The 12,417-nt window shown below is 50.8% G+C and overlaps 1 protein-coding gene and 1 long non-coding RNA gene across 2 annotated transcripts in view; both read right to left on the bottom strand.

Moving 5' to 3' along the window:
• The window catches only part of ST3GAL5 (ST3 beta-galactoside alpha-2,3-sialyltransferase 5), a 39,583-nt gene extending 37,102 nt beyond the window's left edge, over positions 1–2,481 (bottom strand). The window contains 1 exon segment of the mRNA XM_006172381.1: positions 2,463–2,481. The gene's annotated coding sequence lies outside the window, so the exon portion shown is untranslated.
• A 5,766-nt stretch (positions 2,482–8,247) lies between these two features.
• LOC106733886 (uncharacterized) overlaps positions 8,248–12,417 on the bottom strand; it is a 24,907-nt gene continuing 20,737 nt past the window's right edge. Inside the window, exon 3 of the long non-coding RNA XR_003547897.1 lies at positions 8,248–8,512. This is a non-coding gene — a long non-coding RNA (uncharacterized LOC106733886). The remainder of the gene's footprint in view (positions 8,513–12,417) is intronic.

Here is a 12,417-nt window from a genome sequence, read left to right as displayed (position 1 = left end):
ATGAACCTTTTGAAGATCCCTCATGGAACTTCTTGTTGTTCTGATATATGGTCTTGTTACATTGCCCAGGCTGGCCTTGAACTTGCCTTCCTCCTGCCTCGGCCTCTGGAGTAGCTGGGATTGCAGATGCATGCCATCATATCCAGCTACATACAAAAATCGAAGTTTCTGAGATGTCTGACAATGACACTCAGGTCTGGCCCTCCAGAGAACAAAGCTGGCAGGAACACGAGCAAGACCCAGCCTCACCTCTGCGACTCTCGGTGCGCTTGATAGTGCTGTAGACTCTCGGCTCTCTCCGCCCCTGGGGCTGGAAGCCTGTGGACTACACTCCTCAGCCTCTCTCTTGCAAGCTGGCTCCCTGCTAAGTTGTGATCCTGGATGTGCTGGTGACATATTGGAGGATGAGAGGAGAGAAGCCTGCTCTTCCCCTGACATGGTGGAGCTCCTGACAGCAGCAACGGGAGCCGGTATCGGAGGAGTCTGCATGTGACTGCAGCAGCAGTCACGGGGATGCGTCCCCGAGGTTTCCACGCAGTAGAAGCGGTGGACCTCTCCCAGCTGTGTGACCCTGCGCTCTGCCTGACACCTTCTCCTCCCTTTGGCATCGTCAGGCCTTCCACTGTCTCTATAATCAGCCCCCGTATTAGGGTCCTCTCTGCCTGAATGGACAGCAGTGGTTTCTGTCCTCCTGCTGGTCACTGACTCGTACACCAGAGCCTCTTCTGCCACGCAGAACTGCAGAAATCAAGCGAGGTGGGGAGCAGCTCGGGAGGTGACAGAGGCTTCTGCAGCCCTGACCTTCTTACTCTCACCATTGCTGCCGTAAGTCACACACACTTAACCCATTCGAATGTTCAAAACAAGCGGGGGGAGTGTTTCTTCAGCGCACAGGAGAGCTGGCATGGGACTACAGTATCTAGCACTGACCCCCACTTCAGCTCCTCCACCCACCGATGGTGCAGTTTGGGGCAAGTTCCTGTAACTCTCTGCAACTCAGTGTCCTCATCTGTTAAGTGGGTACAATGACATTCCCTGGCTCCTGGAACTAATACGGAAATACATGCAACATGACATGTGAAGCTCAGAACGGAGGCTGCCCAGAGTACGTGCCACAGAAGTGACTGTTGGGGCATTACACAGAGGAAAGGCTCAGGCATTGGTCCTGTATTACGTAAGTCCTCTGCCAGGACTTTAAGGCACTTCCTGAATTTCCACGACCCCACGAGCTTTGGTGCCAGCCCAATCAGAGACCTAGGCCAGTCCTCCTCCATCCATTTTGCCTCCTTTTTTGGGTCTCTCTGGAGCAACAACATGCTCTCAGGCCCCTCAAGCACTTTCTCAACCTGTAGAACCCCCAATTGCTCATGCTATGTTCACAGGCCTCTTCCCCGCACTGTCACCTCCCCCTGTGACAGCCATGCTGCTCCTGCCTCCGGCTGCAGGCTGTGCCTAGGACGCCTTGGAGCCATTCTTTCTTCACAGTCCATGCAATCTGGCGTCCCCACACGCACCTCTTAGGACTCAGCATCTTTCTTTCTGCCCCATACATATTCCCTACTCCACTTCCGCACCTGCCCTCCCCCTCTCCCAGTGCACCTGCCCCTCAGCTCCGTCTCTCTGATGGCGACCTCTCCATGTAAGGACCCTGTATCGGATCACCTGCCTCCTACCTTCACCTCAAACAGGACCCGGCATCTCCCTCTGGCCTTCACGCTATTTGGTAACCGCACCATCCTCCCGACCATCCAAACCAGGCACCTGCAGGCTGAGCCTAGACTTTCACTCTCAGCCACAGTCAATGCCCAGGGCCTCTCACACCTTCTGGACTCCACCTGCCCATCAACACTCCTGTCACCTGGACTCCCCTGGCTCGATTTTGTCACCTCAAATCCATCTTCCTAAAAAACATGTATCAGACTAATGGCTGTCAACTCATCTCAGTTTCATGACTCCATGTGACAAACTTGTCTGTCGCATTCTGGCCACAAAGAAGTACTGTTTGAGAGTGTCCCCCTGGTGCCTTCTGCACACGTCCTGCCCTCTGTCTGGATCCACGCCCACAACCAGCCTGGAGGGCTACTTCTCCTCCTTAAACCCAGGCCAAGCACCTCCGTCCTGCTATCGAAGTCACTTTTCAATACTACACCCATCCCCGGAGACGTTCCTAACTCTGTGCAAAACCAGGAACTAAAATTTCTCTTGGTGGCCTCCTGGAGGGCGGAGTTCAGGGCCAGATGTTCCTCTTTTTTGTATTCCTAGCACCTGGGACAGCGGTCGGTTGGCAGACAGCAGGCCTTGGGAAACCGCTCTATTAGGATGGCACGCACATGATCCGGCTGAGACCTGTCATCAAACAAGACCAACTTCTGAGAAAAGTATTTCCTCACGTTGGTTAAGACAGAAACCAAAACTGAACGTCAGTAGGAGTGATAATGACAAGAATAAAGCATAGGACTTACTGGAACATCTAACATATCCAACATTGGGCCATCGCTGGGAAGTTACGGCACGTGGCTCGTGAATACTCTGCAGTGACTGGGACCTTGCTACTGGTGGGGTCTCCAAGCGGCAGCACCAGCGGCACCTGTGAGCAGGTGGGAAGGGCAGAGCCTCAGGCCCCACCCAGACCTGCTGCCTGGAACTTGCATGTTAGCGACATCCCTGGGGGTTCATTTGCACATTACAGTTTGAGGAGCACTAGGTTAGAGTACCAACACAGACATTACAGGAAAAATGGCTTTGTGAGAATGTACATGTGTGCATGTGTGTGTATTTGCATGTGTGTATGTAGTCATATTCTGGGATGTATCCATTCAGGGCATGAGAATTCAACTTGCCAAAGAGTTTCATCAAATCCCTGCAGGTGGGCTCAGGGGGTTTTTCTTTCTTTCTCCTTTCAAAAAGTTCATTTCTTGGATGAGAGTAAGAGACAAAGACAGAGAGACAAGTACTCCCAACAAGGTCTCACCCCACAATTCCTTTCCCAGCCTCCCTAGCCAGTTAGGATCATAGGGCCATGTCTCTGGCGTGTACAGGTCCACTAGGGAACCACACTACATAGCCAGCTAAGGTAATTATTTTTTCTAATTTGGTAGGGACTATTAGGATTTCATATCCCTCCATACGCAAAAGGAGAGCCAGTCTGGGTCGTCATCAGAGATGCACGATTAGGTGGCTTTAAGTTGCTCCCTAGGGGAACCAGCAGTTAGCATAATGGCTATGTCGCTGGATTCCCATGTAGTCGACTGTGGTTCGCATCCCAGACCCGGTGGCTTAAAACTCACGCCAGGCGCGTGTACGTGTGTGCCCAAGATCCCAAGAGGAGAATGGAGAAGGGATTGTGGCGTGGCCATCCCCCTTGGGGGGTGATTTCTCGCTTTCTGTTTCTCTGTCTCTGTCTGTCTAGTGAGCGCACGCGCCCTATAGCAAAAACCTCTCCAAAAAAAAGTTGCTCCCTAGGAGAAACTGGGGTTTATTAGTTGAAAGCTGTGATCACCTCTATACCATCTGCTCTGTTTTCATTCCTTTCTTTCTACCCCCCCACCCCCCAAGGTTGTGTATGCTCCCCCGAGAGAGCTATTGAGAAGGAAAGCGAGAAATCACCTTCCAGGGGGTGGCCGTGCTACAGTCCCCTCTCCTCCATTCTCTTCCTGGGATCTTGGGCACTCATGCACATGGGCCTGCCATGATATTCGAGCTGCCAGGTCCAGGACTGGAACTGTGGTCATGCCATGCAGGAGTCCAGCATCTTAACCATGAGGCCACCTGTCCTCCTCTATGTCTTTTGTCATCAATGTTCTGTTTGGTGGAGGAAAGTTTCAACTAGAGGTTCAATTCTGTAAATACTGTATCAAGGGCATGCTTCGCAACTGTTGGAATAAATGTGGGCCATAGATTTCAAGGACAGTAACACTTCTAATGAACAAAAACGATCAGAATGGAGAGAAACGTTGTTAGATATCAAAAATGATCGTATATAAGGATATCTGGGAGAAATCACACCTATCGGCAGGTGATTCAATTGGGGGTTTGTATTCCTTTTTTATAGTATTTGAATTCTATATATTATTAGTTTTATTTCTGAAAAACTAAAACTATTTTCATGTGGGCAAAAACATATTTGACCTGCAATTGATATTTGAACTATAAAAAGATATTTGAAAACCACCCAAACAAAACATTTACGGAGCCCGGGATCACTTCTTTAGTGTGTTATGGACAGTATCTCATAAATCAAGCATTTCAGAGTGAATAAGCGGAAAGCAATTTGCTAGGTTTGCAGGAGGAATTTCATAAAGAAAGGATCACATGTCCCAGCTGAGCTGGGGCAAAAATATTTATGGAGAAGGGAAACAAAGGATGTTTACCCTCAGCAAGTCCTGTTTGTCTCAGGGGCAGAAACTGGGTCATTTCCCTTCTGCAGGAGGCTGGCCGGGGCTTCCAAAGAGGTGGTGAGTGAAGTGATGGAGGACCGAGGGGTGGTAGGGTCCTGTCTCCTCAGAGGACTCGTCCCTGGCACTACAGCATCCGTTCAAGTGCAGTATCACAGACATCTCCACACCAGTGCCACCCCTAGCCAGTGGTGTGGATGCACACACACACGGCCTCCGCGTAGCTTGGTGACCTGGACCCCTCCTTGACTCCACTAAGTCACATAATGCAAATACCTGGGCTGAGATAACGAAACTCCAGTGATGCCCTACTTAGAAACACTGCTGAAACGGATATTCCTGCAGGCGTAGCATGATGTCTGAAACATCAACATCATGAGATGTGGGTTTTTTTTTTTTAATCTTTAACATACATTTGTCTCTTGTCTGTCCCATTAGAAAGTGGATTTTATGTAAACAGAGGTCTCTGCTTTGCACACCTCGGGACTCGGTGCTTACGAGGTAAGAGGCAAAAAGCAGGCATCCGGTATCTACTTACTGAATAAATACGCAGTTTCTTCTGAGGGATTTCAGAGGCGATGGTGGTTGCAGGCATTTCTCCAAGGCTTTTGTTGGCAGGCGACCACAGGGCTAGCTTGTGGCTGCCTTCTGGTTCTTCTTTTCTCTCTCCTGCATGTTAGGGGCCCTGGGGCTTACCAATTCGACCCTCCTCTCATTCAGGCAATAGCCTCCATGTGAGGGACTCACTAACCACCGTAGTGCAGAAAAGGCATGGCTTTGAAAATTGAATTCTACTCATATATGCACATTTAGGATTCTTAATAGCTCATATTGCCTGGTGATGAAATCATTTTTATTAAAGACCTGATGAAGAAATGGTAAAGGGCAAAGCCCAGGCTTCCAGTCCATTTGTCAAAGATCTAATTTTTTTTTTTTTTTAGAGAGAGAATTATGAATTAAACATTGAAGACAAGAGGAGAACAGTTGCCACAAAGCAGAACATGATGAAATGCCTAATTAACCGTACAGATCATTACCGCTGTAGGAGTGGGCAGGATGCTAGTACTTTCTGGGAGGGATGACCTCACGGAATACCCCCAGAGTCTCTTTCATCCGGTTGCTGTCTGTCTGCAATTTAACCTGCTGAAGGACACCCACGGGCAAGAAGAGGAGCTGGGAATTCATCCTACGCCTACCCCACTCTGCACCCATGCTCTTGTGCATGAGAATACCTGGGAGGTAGAACTTGAAGCAACAGGTGAGTCGGTGTGGGGGATTATTTGGGTTTTGTAAATAATGAAGTCATACCTGGGCACAGAATGTAACAAATAAAAGTGTGAGGCCAAGGGACCAGCGGATGGTATAATGGTTACGTTGCTGGACTCCTACGAATCACTCCAGGTGCATGTGTGTGCATGCCCAAAATCCAGGGAGGAGAATGGAGGAGAAGGGATCGCAGTGTGGCCATTCCTTCTGTGGGTGATTCTTTGCTTTCTCTCTGGCGAGTACACACGCCCAAATCTCTCTCTAAAAACAAACAATGTGAAGTCAAGAAAGCAGTGAATAAATGAGCACAGCTGGTGTGGATGTCTGAGAGGTGAGCAGGTGCAGCTCAGACATGCACAGGACAGTCGGCAGAGCACAGCTCCGAGGGTTTCTGAGAGCACAAGAACGCCAGCAGGACAGGGGGAAGCCCAGCCTGCTGTGTGTCAGGTGCCTGGGGACAGCCAGGCAGGATCCCGGGTGCTCACTGTTGTAGTGATCCAGGTGGGAGGAAGTCTGAGGCACCCCGGTGGGGAGCAAGGAAGGGAAGAAGACAAAGATCTGCTAAGATATGATACAAAGAAGATTCGTGATGAGAAGAACCAAAGATAAATCTGGGTCCTAATTATGGAAAGGAACAGGAGTGGAGATCAATTTAGCTCAGTGATGATGAGGAATCTGAGATAAAAGGAATCTGATGAAAAAGCCTGAGGGTGAAAAGGAGCCATGGCAGACAGTGGCACGGTGGTAAAACCTGATGCTCTGCAAGACAATCCCACATGGGAGGGTTCCTGGTTCAGGTTCAGAGACCTCTCTGACTATGTGGAGCACACATACACCTGTGACCAGGGCTGGCTGAGGTCTGGCCACGGACTGTGGCATCAGGACCCTGTGTGGGACACTCTCTTCCTTCTTGCTCATGGAAGAAATAAACTTTGAGGAAAATAAAAGAAAGAAAAGAAAATGCCCCCCCCGCCCCAGGGTGGGGGGAACAGCTGCAGTGATTGGCACAGACTGCTAAGATGCTGTGCTCTGCAGGCTGAGACCCCCACAGGAGGTCCAGGTTCTATTCCCAGTCCCACCTAAAAGGCTGGGTGTGCTGTACACCTGCAATCTCAGGAACTCCAGGGAAGGGGCAGAAGGATCGCGCGCTCGAGGCTGGCCTGGGCAATGTGGAAAGACCCTATCAGGAGGGAAGGAAGATTGAGGGGCAGGGGAAGAAGTGTGTGGGAGGCAGGTGGAGGACTAGGGTGCGAGGGAATGTCTGCCTCGCCGGCCAGCCTTCCTAGCAGGCCCCAGAAAATTCAGCCTTAAATCCCCCACCATGTGGAAGAAACAGCCTGCCCTCTGTCCTGGGTACCTGAAGTGGTACCAGAGACCTGCCATCCACATGGTTTTCCACAGAGAAGTGAGGAAACAGCCATGAAAGCCATTTTTGGAGTTTTGTGTTTTAGCTATTTTGTTTTAATTTATTGGGGCATGTGGGAGGCACATGCACTCACGAGAGAGAGAGAGAGAGAGAGAGAGAGAGAGAGAGGGAGAGGGAGAGGGAGAAGGAGAGGGAGGGAGAGGGAGAGGGAGAGAGGGAGGGAGGGAGGGAGAGAGCAAGCGAGCGAAAGAGAACCCTCCAGGGGGGATGGCCACAGCACAATCCCTTCTCCCCCATTCTCCTCTGGATTTTGGGCACGCACACACCCTGTGTGTTTCTCAAGCTACCACGTGTGACTCCACTGCACAGCTGGCCATGTGGATCCTGTCACCTTAGCCACCACGCCACTAGCTGGCCCTTATTTTCCTTAATGTCAGAGGGTGTGTGCACTTGCCAGAGAAAGCGAAAGAGAATCCCTGCCCTTCCGTGGGAAAAACTCACGCCACCATTCTTTTGCCCCCATTTCTCCACCCTGTAAGGACTGTGCACACACACACACCTGGCACACTTTTCAAGCCACTGAGGCCAGGATTCAAACCGCAGTCGCTCATGAGGGATCCATCCCCTGTGCAGAGTGTTAAACTAGTGTGCTGGAGGTTGGCCCAGGCATTGTGTTTTAGACGAATTCCTGACAATGGAGGGGAAGGCAGGGAGAAGATGGCGTTGGGACGCACGCATTAAGCTCACCTATAGAGAATGTGCAATGACTTCCAGCTACAGAGACAACGAGGGGCTGGGGTGAGGAGAGGGGGCGTGTAGGCAGGTAGAGTGAATGAGCCCAGCACAGAGGCCTGGCCGGCCTGGGGAGTAGCAAATGACTGGGGATGGCCAGGATGTGTGGCACTGGGTGGGAGCAGGACTGTGGCCCTACTGGGAGGCCACTGTGAGTGTGGGCTGCCGACAGCACACAGCTGCCCCCTTCTGCGGATCTGACCTCCACCCTAGCCAAAGACTGATTGACAGTGGCCCCCTCCTGGAGATGGGAGCATCTGAGACAGCAAGTTCCTAGATCCAGGAGGGGGCGTCCAAGAACCCAGCTCTGCTCAGCTCTCTCCCCGCCCCACTCTCTCCATCCTGGGAGTTCCTGCCTGAGCCCGTCTCAGGCAGTAGAGGCCGCAGGGTCAAGAAGGTCCAGAAGAAGGCAGAGGAACATGAACAATCAAGAGTCCTTGAGCTTTTTATTTAGGAAGGGACAGGAAACATGTGGACGATGACCGCTGTGGCAGCAGGGACAATGCAGAGGGAAGCTGTTGAGGAGAACGCCACAGGAGCCTCGGCAAGAGGCCATGAGCCCTCGTGCCTTCGTGAGGATGGCCAGCAGGCAGAGAGGAAGGGCCCCTGGTGCAGCACTGACAGAGCCGAGATGGACCAGAGGGGGTGAGGGGGCAGGGGAGGCCACTCAGGTCACAGGAAGGATGGCAGAGCCCTGTAGAAAGATCATGGGGAAGAAGAGCTATGGTGATGATATGGTCGTTTGGCCTCACTGGGTCTCAAACACCGGTGGGTCACCAGGTCAGAGAATCCTAGGGGCAGCTGAAAACCAGGCAGAACCCTCGAGAGGGACCTGAGCTGCAATACCACACGCTACCCCTGACGAGGCTGCACTGGCTGCAGGTGAGAGGCCTGGCAGCTGCGGCTTTTAGCCACATGGGGTTCGTGCTCTCAGAGAACAGGAAGTCTGGAAAGGCTGACCAGGCTGGCCCCGTGGCTCTGCCACATCCTGGACATCCCCAGCTCCCGCCACCCTCTATTCTTCCAGCATCAGCACATGTCCAGCCTCCGCTCCATCTTTCAGACAAGCAAGATACGAGGGAGAAGCCGAGTGGAAGTGGGGAAAACCTGCCCAGAGATCACAGACAAGCTGCCATTTTTATCTCTTTGGCCAAAACATGGCTCCCTCAGCTGCAAGGTCAGCTGGGAACTTTTCTAAGCTGGCAGTCTGTCTCCCAAATCAAATTAGGGTTCAGGCAGTAAGAAGGGTGGAGAGAGGAAATCTTTAATAGGCAATCCTAGGGTGCCTCAGCCACAGATAAAGATCTGGGACTATGTGGATAAAGAAGATAGTTAAGGCTGTTTTAAAGAGGCAAGATTCCCAAGTGGAAGAACATGGTGCAGAGCTTTATTCTCTTTTAATTTGCTTTTCCGAGGGGGTGTGTGCTCACCAGAGAAAGAGATTGGAGAAAGCACTCTCCCATTGGGAGTGGTCTCCAATCCCTTCTCCATTTCTCCATCCTGTTGGAATTCTGGGCATGCACACACAAGTGCCTTCTGTGTTAAGCAGGCTGCTGGGCCAGGATTTGCACCACATGGTCAATCACGTGAGATCTGGTTCCTTTAACTACGGGCCCACACTCTCCTTTTTAAAAAGCAGATTTTTCTTTTTCTTTTAAAAAAATTTTTTTTTTTTTGCTATAGGGCATGTGCGCACACCAGACAGACAGAAAGAGACAGAGAGACAGAAAGCGAAAAATCACCCCCCAGGGGGGATGGTCACGCCGCAATCCCTTCTCCTCCATTCTCCTCTCGGGATCTTGGGCATGCACGCACACGCACCCAGTGTGAGTTTTAAGCCATCGGGTCCGGGACGCGAACCGCAGTGAACTACATAGGAGTCCAGAGACATAGCCAATACGCTAACTGCTGGTCCCCCCTTTTTTTTTTAAAGTATATTTCTTACTTCTATGAGCAAGAGAGAGAGGGGGGTACTCCTTACAATGTTTTCATGCCACAATCTATCCATGGATGTGGCCACCCCAAACACTCGGTGTGTTCAGGGAGGTGTCTGGACCTGACGCCTTCCCAGTCAGCCTTGCAGAGCATCTGGTCCTCCAAGTGCAGGCTTGGCTTAGCCTGGAGGAACCTTTACCTTGAAGAAGTTAGGGGGAAATAAAAGGAAACATTAAGCAAAATCTGTAAGTTTGATGTGACAATTCCAAGCCTCAGTTTCAGAACACTCTGAAATTCCAAATATTTAAGAAAGCAGCACAACAGTATCTAAACAGAATGCATTTTAGTCACTTTAACCAAAAAAGAAATACAGGCACCCTCATGGTGTATACGAGAAATGGGGATTTCCAAAAACTAGTCTCACTGATCCTTCCAACTACGTGAGGATGTAGAGATGGGATGATGGCTCAAGTCCCAGCTATCTGGACACAAAGATCCCCAGAAGTGATATAGGACTATAAGTAGCAGTGTGGTGAGGACTATGTAGGAAAGGGGACCCTCCAGAAGGGTAGTACCTGACTCTCAGCCAGACACAGTGAGGTCAGAGAGCCTGTTCCTCAGGCAGCCCCACTCAAGCCCTACCCACGGGCATTGCAACAAAAGAAGTAGATGCTGGAATACAGGGTGTGCAAGTAATTTCTCCTCCTCCTCCTTTTTAACAGAGGTTTTTTGCTATAGTGTACATGTCCTGCTGGAGAGACAGAAAGTCAGAGAGACAGAAAGCAAGAAATCACCCCCCAGGGGGGATGACCATGCTGCAATCCCTTCTCCTCCATTCTCCTCTTGGGATTCAGGGCACTCACACACACGTGCCCAATATGAGTTTTAAAGTGCTAGGCTGGGAATCAAACTATGGTTGACTACATGGGAGTCCAGCAACGTAAGCATTATGCCATCTGCTGGTACCAGTAATTTCTTTTTTGGGGGAGAGGTTTTTGCTACAGGGCACATGCACTTGCCAGAAAGACAGAGAGAGACAGAAAGACAGAAAGCGAGAAATCACCCCCCAGGGGGGATGGCCATGCCACAGTCCATTCTCCTCTCGGGATCTTGGGCACGCACACACACGCACCCGGCGCAAGTTGAAGCCACCAGGTCCGGGACCTGAACCGCGGTCAACTACATGGGAGTCCAGCGACATAGCCATTACGTCAACTGCTGGTTCCCAGTACCAGTAATTTCTAAACTCAACTTTCTCCTACCCCCAGCTGGGAGAAGCAGCTTGGCGCGTGAGACAATGACGCAGTTAGATGTGCTCCTGGCCTCCTCACCTAGGGCTCACAGAGCTCAGGCCAACTTGTTACCTCTTTCTTATTGATTCCAGAAGTCCACACGTTCTCCCTTGCCACCTGAGCGGACCACCAGCCCCATATCGAATAAGTAGCTGATTTCAACCTAGTTTTAGCAGTGGAACTCTTTTTAAAATAAAGCTCACTTAGAATTCTAATTTGTAACAACACAGACATGAGGCTCTCTCCACCTCGGCCCGGCTGACGTTTTGGGCTGGGTAACAGTGGGATGTGCACGGTGCGGTGTTTAGCCCTCACTCATGATGTGCAAGTGGCACCTCTGGCCCTCCTCTCCTCTGGTTGTGTCAACCAAAAATGTCTCCACCAAATGTCCCATGGGGGCAAAACCATCCCCAACTTCACTGGGATAAAGTTATCACACACGTTAAAATTTCACCACTATTTTTAAAGTCAATGAGGGTAATCAGACTTAATGCAAACATTGGAGTTATAGACTGTGAGCCAAAAATGGATGATGCTTGAGTTTCGATAGCTTCTCTATCTCCATGTTTGTTTGGGTTGCACGATCTCATAAAATGGAGTCATTAAGATAAGTGGTCGTGCCCTCACCTGCACAGTGATATATGCGCCAGCAGACAGGCACAGGCCTGAACCCATGGAGCAGGTGAGATCACAGCTGCAGAGAGCACAGAGCAGCGCTTGGAGGGAGCGAGGACGCACCTGCTCCTGGACCCACTCCTCAGTTACCATCCCCACTCCCACCACCGAAGGAGGAAACTCCCACTGAATCGCACCTTCCCATTGCCATGGGGTGGGCAGTGTCTCATTTGTCTTTAAGGAGTTTGACAATTCCCCCATGATATCAAAACAATAGAGAAAATGCTGGTGCCCGGACGCCACCCAACCCTCTCCCAGTAGCTTCTACCTTGTGTTCAGTGTTACTGCCTCCAACCTGTCCATGTACAGAAGGGCAGGAGGAAGCTGTGAAGCCTGCAGATTCCCATACCTCATTTCCAGCAGGTCTCAGCCGGTAGGACCAGGATAGGACGCCAAATAGCTTAATGCTATAATCCATACTCAAAAACATTACCTAGGGACCAGCAGTTGGTGTAATGGCTATGTCACTGAATCCCCACGTAGTTGACAGCGATTCGAGTCCAGGATCCGGTGGATTAAACTCACACTGAGTGCGTGTGCAGGCGTGCCCAACATCCTGAGAGGAGAATGGAGAAGGGACTGCAGTGTGGCTGTTCCCCCTGGGGGGTGATTTCTCACTTTCTGTCTCTCTGTCTCTCTCTTGTCTTTCTGGCGAGTGCACGCACCCTATAGCAAAAACCTCTCCAATAAATAAATA

Source organism: Tupaia chinensis, unplaced genomic scaffold (genome assembly GCF_000334495.1).
Source record: "Tupaia chinensis unplaced genomic scaffold, TupChi_1.0 Scaffold145741_1, whole genome shotgun sequence".
Taxonomy (NCBI): domain Eukaryota; kingdom Metazoa; phylum Chordata; class Mammalia; order Scandentia; family Tupaiidae; genus Tupaia; species Tupaia belangeri.
The sequence above is the reverse complement of the archived record's forward strand: the minus strand, read 5'-3'. Positions and strand labels throughout refer to the sequence as shown.